At 42.4% G+C, this 6,220-nt stretch overlaps 1 pseudogene; it reads left to right on the top strand.

The window, feature by feature from the left end:
- Positions 1-5,887, top strand: part of LOC105813911 — a 37,633-nt pseudogene extending 31,746 nt beyond the window's left edge.
- The last annotated feature ends 333 nt before the right edge of the window (positions 5,888-6,220 follow it).

Genomic DNA, 6,220 nt, shown 5'->3' on the forward strand with positions numbered 1-6,220 from the left:
TGTGTTATACCTCATATATACAATCAAATTCGATTTCCTTGGGAAAGAATTAAGAAACATCTACTTAATCAAGGAAATCTGATTGAAGAGATTGGAAATTTACCACAAGAAATATTAAGCACCTTCAGTCACAAACTTAATTTGCTATCTGAGGCTGATGTTGTTAATGGCATCTCATCTGGTTTGGAGTCAGCTGATCCATTTTCTCATTTTAAAATCTATGGGAGTTTCACTATAGTAACTTTTGGCATTATTTTAATCATTTGTTTGTGCTTATTTATAGTCTGGAGAAAACTCTGAGGAAGACAAGAATGCGGAGACCAACACCTCACTGTGATGGCTGTGCAACTTCATCAACTTATTTCTAAAAAGAAAAGGGGGGGGAGATGTTGCTCCATAAATTAATATAAATATATTGGAGACAGAAAACGTCTCAGGAGTTTTGCAGAGCTTTGCCCTGAAGGAATATGTGAATGTCTTGGTTTGCATATTGAAAGCTGTTTCACCTCAGGAGGGCATCTCTGAAAGATTGGTAGCGGCTGCATCCCACAGTGGTGCCGCGATTCTCAGACCTGGGGCTTGGACTTGTTTTGTAAAGCAAGGGAAGTCTGCTAGGAGCCACAGGAGGGGAGCTGATCAAAAATGTCTGCCCCGAACAGACAGCCACCTGTGGCTAAAAGCAATTAACCCAAGGGACAGTTCCTGCTTAAACTCCAGACTACCTGTCTCCATCCACAATAACCTGCTAAAGAAAATATGGAGCCAATATATCTCTGTTTAACCCCTGTTAAAGTGATAAATTTACCTTAGAACTTAGAAGTTAGCCTTTGAACAATTTTGTAACCATTTGTTCATGTAGAAAGAGTTAGTTATGGGATCTGAAGAAGCCTTTTGAAAAAGTGTTAACCTAAGAGGAACTACCTGTTGTTATGCAAATCTGTTACCCCTGGCAACCGATCACTGTGCCTATAAATGCCCATGTAAAACTTCACTCGTGGCCTCTGAGATTGATGGAGAAATCCAGGCCCCCTGGGTACCTACTTTGCCTTAATCTTTATAAATCTATAAAACTATGCCTTCGTCTCTGTGTATTCTTTTATTTCCATTATTTCCCATTTTCTATTATTTTCTTATCCTTTGCAATGACCCTACCAAAGGGACCCGATTTTTTGCTGGGAGCGTGGCCTTCTCCCTGCACTTGCCTATCTCAGCTTAATAACAAACAACAACAACAAAAAACCACACTTAATCTAATCATTGCCATGAGTCTGAGTCATAATATGGCTTTGCAGTCCAAAGCCTTTTATGGCACTGTTTATTTCCTAGTGCTTGTGTTCCAAATGCAGTTGGAACTTCCAACCCTTCAAGGACTCAAATTTCTGGACTTTTTGCTCTTAAACCAGCCAGTTTTCTCCTGAGTTTTTCTCTTTCTTTGACTAGCGTGCCAACACATTTAATTGTAGCAAACGTGCGTTCACACTGATTTTTTTCCAGCTGCATATGCCAGAGTTGCTGAATCGTGAGGCTCATGGTCCGTCTCCACAGATACTGCAGATGGCAGTTCTCCTAAATATTTCCACTGTGCATCACAGATCATTGTCTTCCTTGCCACCCACCTACCCATTGAGTTAATGTCAGGCATTACCTTCTTGTTACTTCAGCACTCCCTTTTGAAATACCAATTTTTGTATTAGTCCTGGTAGTCTAATTGGTGTACAAATTCTCAAATCTCAGTATCTTGGCACAACAAACATTTCTTTTCTCCCCCATATTACAGTCCAGCCAGAGTTGGCTGGTTCTCCCCCAAGCAGTGACTTAGGGACCCAGGCTCCTTCTATCTGTGTCATCTCCATATCCAACACGCAGCCCCAAAGGTTGCCCTGAATGGAGAAAGGGAGATCTGTGTGCCGGACGCAGATGCGCTGACATCATGTCCGCCACATCCCGTTAGCCAGAACACAGTCGCACAGCCCATCTCACTGCAAGGCACTGTGAGGTCATTAGTCTGTATTTCCAGGAAGAAGAAAAAGACAATATTGAAGAGTCTGGCAATCTTGGCTGCATTACTTATAATAATCACAGATGGGTTCTTTTAGTTCCTCTCCTCTAGAATTTTACAGGTAATATATAACAAAGCAAATAAAATTAAGATGGGAATGAGAGTTAATTTCATAGTCTCAAGAGGCCATTTAGATTTCAAGAAAGGCACTGCCTACAGTGCTGGTATATAACACTGACAGCACATGTGTGTGTTGAAAGGCGAGGGAGGGGGCTTGTTCCATTGAGGACTCTTTCTGATGCTCATACACCAGTAATAATCATGACATGTCTGTTATTCAAACAGCATTTCCTGGGGGCCCGCTAAATACTAGGTAGCATGCTAGTAGCTGACAATGCAGTGGTAAACAAATTTTCAGTACCTGCTCTAGTGATAGCTATATTCTAATAGGAGAGACAATAAATAATCACCCACTTACATAACAATTGATTGATTTGATAAATGATATGCACAAAAAGTGCAGGACAGGGTAAGGAAGCAGAAGACAGACCTGGCTTGGGAGGGGTAGAGTTTCCAAAGCACAAAGCTGGGACCTGAAAGGTGAGGAGTTAGCCTGTTGCCGACGGGGATGAGACACCACCGTTTCTGGGTTTCACCACTGGGTAGTGGATGATTTCACCATGAGCTGGGGAACACTGTGCTTTCATACGGCAGCCTTGGATGGGAAGACCATAGATTTATTTTAGGCTACATCGAGTCCAAGGTACCCACGAAACCGCTGAGTGGAGCTGTCGAGGAGGTAGTGGGTACTGAAGCACAGTGCTCACTGGAGGAGATGGAGTGGCGCTGTGACTTCGGGGATGCCTTACTCATACTCTGTTCCATCCTCAAGGGCGTGCCCCACCACCCCTTCCCCAGTGCTCCACCCAGGGGCAAACTCCCAGGACCCACGCCTGCCATCACCCCCACCCCCCGTGCCATCTTGGGGCTACACACCTCCAGGAGGATTGATCGTAAATGGGAGCCAAAGAGTTTGTGAAATAGTGAATCATTAACTCACGAGTAAGAGAACTTCCCACTTTTAAGAGTCAATGCTCAGACAAAGATAGGGGACAGCAACAAAACTTACAGAAGCAGCCACGAAGAGTCCTTGGCCATCCTAAGGAGCCAGGATGCCATAATAACATGAAAATGCCCAGTGAGGAGGAAGACTAGACAAAGGGCTAGTTCTTCTATTTCTCTTTTGCTTTGTTTATTCAGTGCCTTAGGCAGCAAACACTGATCTTAAATTCAGCTCTGCATTGTTTTAAATATCTCTCTTTGCTTAAAAAATGAATGTTCATCATAGGTTCTGAATATGAATACATCAGTAGGAGTGCATTTATTTTAACTCCTTTGATGATCACTTTACTAAAGCTTAGGATCGGGTCGTGTGTCTCTGAAAAAGTTATTTGAAATGACTCTTCAGGTGAGTGCAAATACATGAAAAGAAAACCGGTCGAAGGTCATCGTACGAAGAGCCAGCGCTGCAGCAACAATTAAGAAGAGGCATCTATTTTAGTTTTTCAGGTGTGTGTTGACGAGCAGAGCTAAAACCATTTTAATTGCTAATCTCTCAAAGGAAGGAACACACCATGTTAATTAAATTCACTGATGATAGAAAATGTGGAGGTGGATTAATCACTTCTAATGGCAGAACAATTTTCTTTAAAAGCTGGTTTCACAAATAAGAACTGGAATTAACCAAAAGAGAGCTCTGTTCTTCGAGAATGTGTGCGTGCACACACAGCCTAACTGCCCCCGTGCATAGATTACAGGATGCACATTTTGAAAGCTGTTTTTATAAAGGTGCAATAATCATTGAAGAACAGCATCTCAAATTTACTCTTTTAACAAAGATGCACCACGGACTTGCTGTGCATATAAAACTGTACTTTGAATAAATACAAAAAGAAAAGCACCTCTTCAAATATATTTTTGGACCATGGGTGTTCCTGTACAGTTTTATGTGTCAGTCATTACAGACCAAATTCACTTTTCTCTGGCACCTCAGTAAGGTAGCATCAAAATGCCTTAAGGGGATGAAAATGTGGTTGTATCATTTTACATTAACTGAAAATGCTGTAGATGATCAGGCATCTTAATAAGGACTACGTCTCTAGGAAGCATCTGCGTTTTGCCTTTATAAACAAAGAAGACGGAAAGGTAAATAAGGAACAAGTAACAAAGATCATACAATCAATAGAGCCTCTAAACACAAACACGGCTGGATCTCCAGACTCCGCGCCGAGAACATCACCACCATCAAAATGCAGAGCTGGAGCCGGCAGTTACCAAGCTAGGCAGGGAAGCAAGGCTAACAGGTGAGGCGGCTGAAGAAGTGTAGCTTTGTGTGGTTAAAGGCTCTCACGCAGTACGGAGTTTCTGTAACTGCTGTGTCCAAACTGGGCCTGAGGCATAGGGCAAAAGCGTGAGAACCAGCTACCTGTTGCTGAAAATCAAAATTGTGCTTTATTGGTAGTCTTCCTCTTGGCACCCAGCATGCCTAATTGGAAGCAGCAAGTATCAAAAAGAAAAAAAAGCACAACTGAGCACCCGAATCAGTAGCCAAGATTCACAATGTGTACCTTCTACCTTGTATTTGTATATGTACTTTGTTCTTACCACAATGGAAACCGCACAAAACCCCACTGTTTTTACTCTATTTTCTAATATATGGACACTCTACCAACACTTCCTACCTCCAGCTCCCTGATCTTAAGGAAGGCTGAAAGGAAAAGGGGTGAGGCATGCCTGGTTTTTCCATTTCCTTCTTGTAGTCGTTGTCAGCATAAGTGGTTGGCAAACATCGGGAAGCAACGAGAGTAAGGAACAACATGAAAGGTCTCTCTGGTTGTTCACGTTTAGTACAATGTAAACACCTTTCCGTTTTTGTTGTTGCGTTTGAGGCAAGTTATGGTTCGGACAGAAAGTGATTTGATCCTGCGAAGTGCAAGCCACCGCCCCTGGAAGATTCGGTGGATGTGGACAGGAGGCCCTGAGGGCCCAGAACTGTCTTTTCAGTTGTGAACTAAAGGATGACAGATATTATCACTTTAAGGCAGATAATGGTGAAAACGAGCACCCCTTATCTTTAAGAGCAGTGAGTTTAGGGGCTGGTGCAGAGGAGGAACTCCACACTGTGGAGGCCGAGGCAGTGGATGGCAACGGGAAGGCAGTTCAATTAAAGCAACGCCGGCAACGTTCAAGATGTCTCGCAGCCAACAGCTTCCCGTGGGCACTTGGGAATGACACCGCCCGCGGGCTGACGGCTGAAGTGCAGTTCAGGACCTGTGCGTGTTAGTGGACAGCACTTGGCTGCTGTGGAGGAAGACGCAGAGGAGAGGACTTGAAACCCTCGAGTGTTTCTGGAAAGCATTCTGCCGCCGGAGGTAGCGAGGTTTCACAGCAAAAAGCAAACCTTGCTGCTAACAAAGATGATGATGATGATGATTGAGAAGACGATGATGGTTTTGATGAGGAAACAGAAGACAAAGCTCCACTGAAGAAATCTATACGAGATCTTCTAGCCAAAAATGCACAAAAATCAAGCCAGTTTGGAAAAGACTCAATACCATCAACACCAAGATAAAAAGGTCAAGAATCTTTCAAAAAACAGAAAACTCCTAAAACATCAAAAGGACCTAGTTTTGTGGAAGACATTAACACAAAAACGAAAGCAAGTATAGAAAAAGGTGATTCTTTTCCCAAAGTGAAAGCCAAGTTCATCAATTATGTGAAGAATTATTTCCAGATGGCTGACCAGCAGAGTGTGTGAGGTCTCTGACAATGGAGGAAGTCTCTTTAAGAAAAGAGCTTAAAGTTAGAAAAGAGTTTAAAGAGCTTTAAAATTTTCCATCTTATTTCATTTCTGTTACAGTTGATATCTGGCTGTCCTTTTTATAATGCAGAGTGAGAACTTTCCCTATCTTGTTTAATAAATGCCATCCAAGTTCCATCGCCAAGAATGTGTTGTCCAATATGCCTGTTTATTTTTAAAGGTGAAACTCCACTCTTTGCTTGGTTTCAAGTATATATGGAATGTTATGATAGGACATAGTAGTAGTGGTGATCAGACATAGATCTGGGAGGGAGACAAAAATATGCATGTGAAATAAACTCAGTATTTTAATAAAGTAGCACCGTTTCTCTTTCTAAAATCTCACTGTGAGTCTCGCTGGA

The sequence above is a fragment of the Propithecus coquereli genome, unplaced genomic scaffold (genome assembly GCF_000956105.1).
Source record: "Propithecus coquereli isolate 6110/MARCELLA unplaced genomic scaffold, Pcoq_1.0 Scaffold294, whole genome shotgun sequence".
Lineage (NCBI taxonomy): Eukaryota > Metazoa > Chordata > Mammalia > Primates > Indriidae > Propithecus > Propithecus coquereli.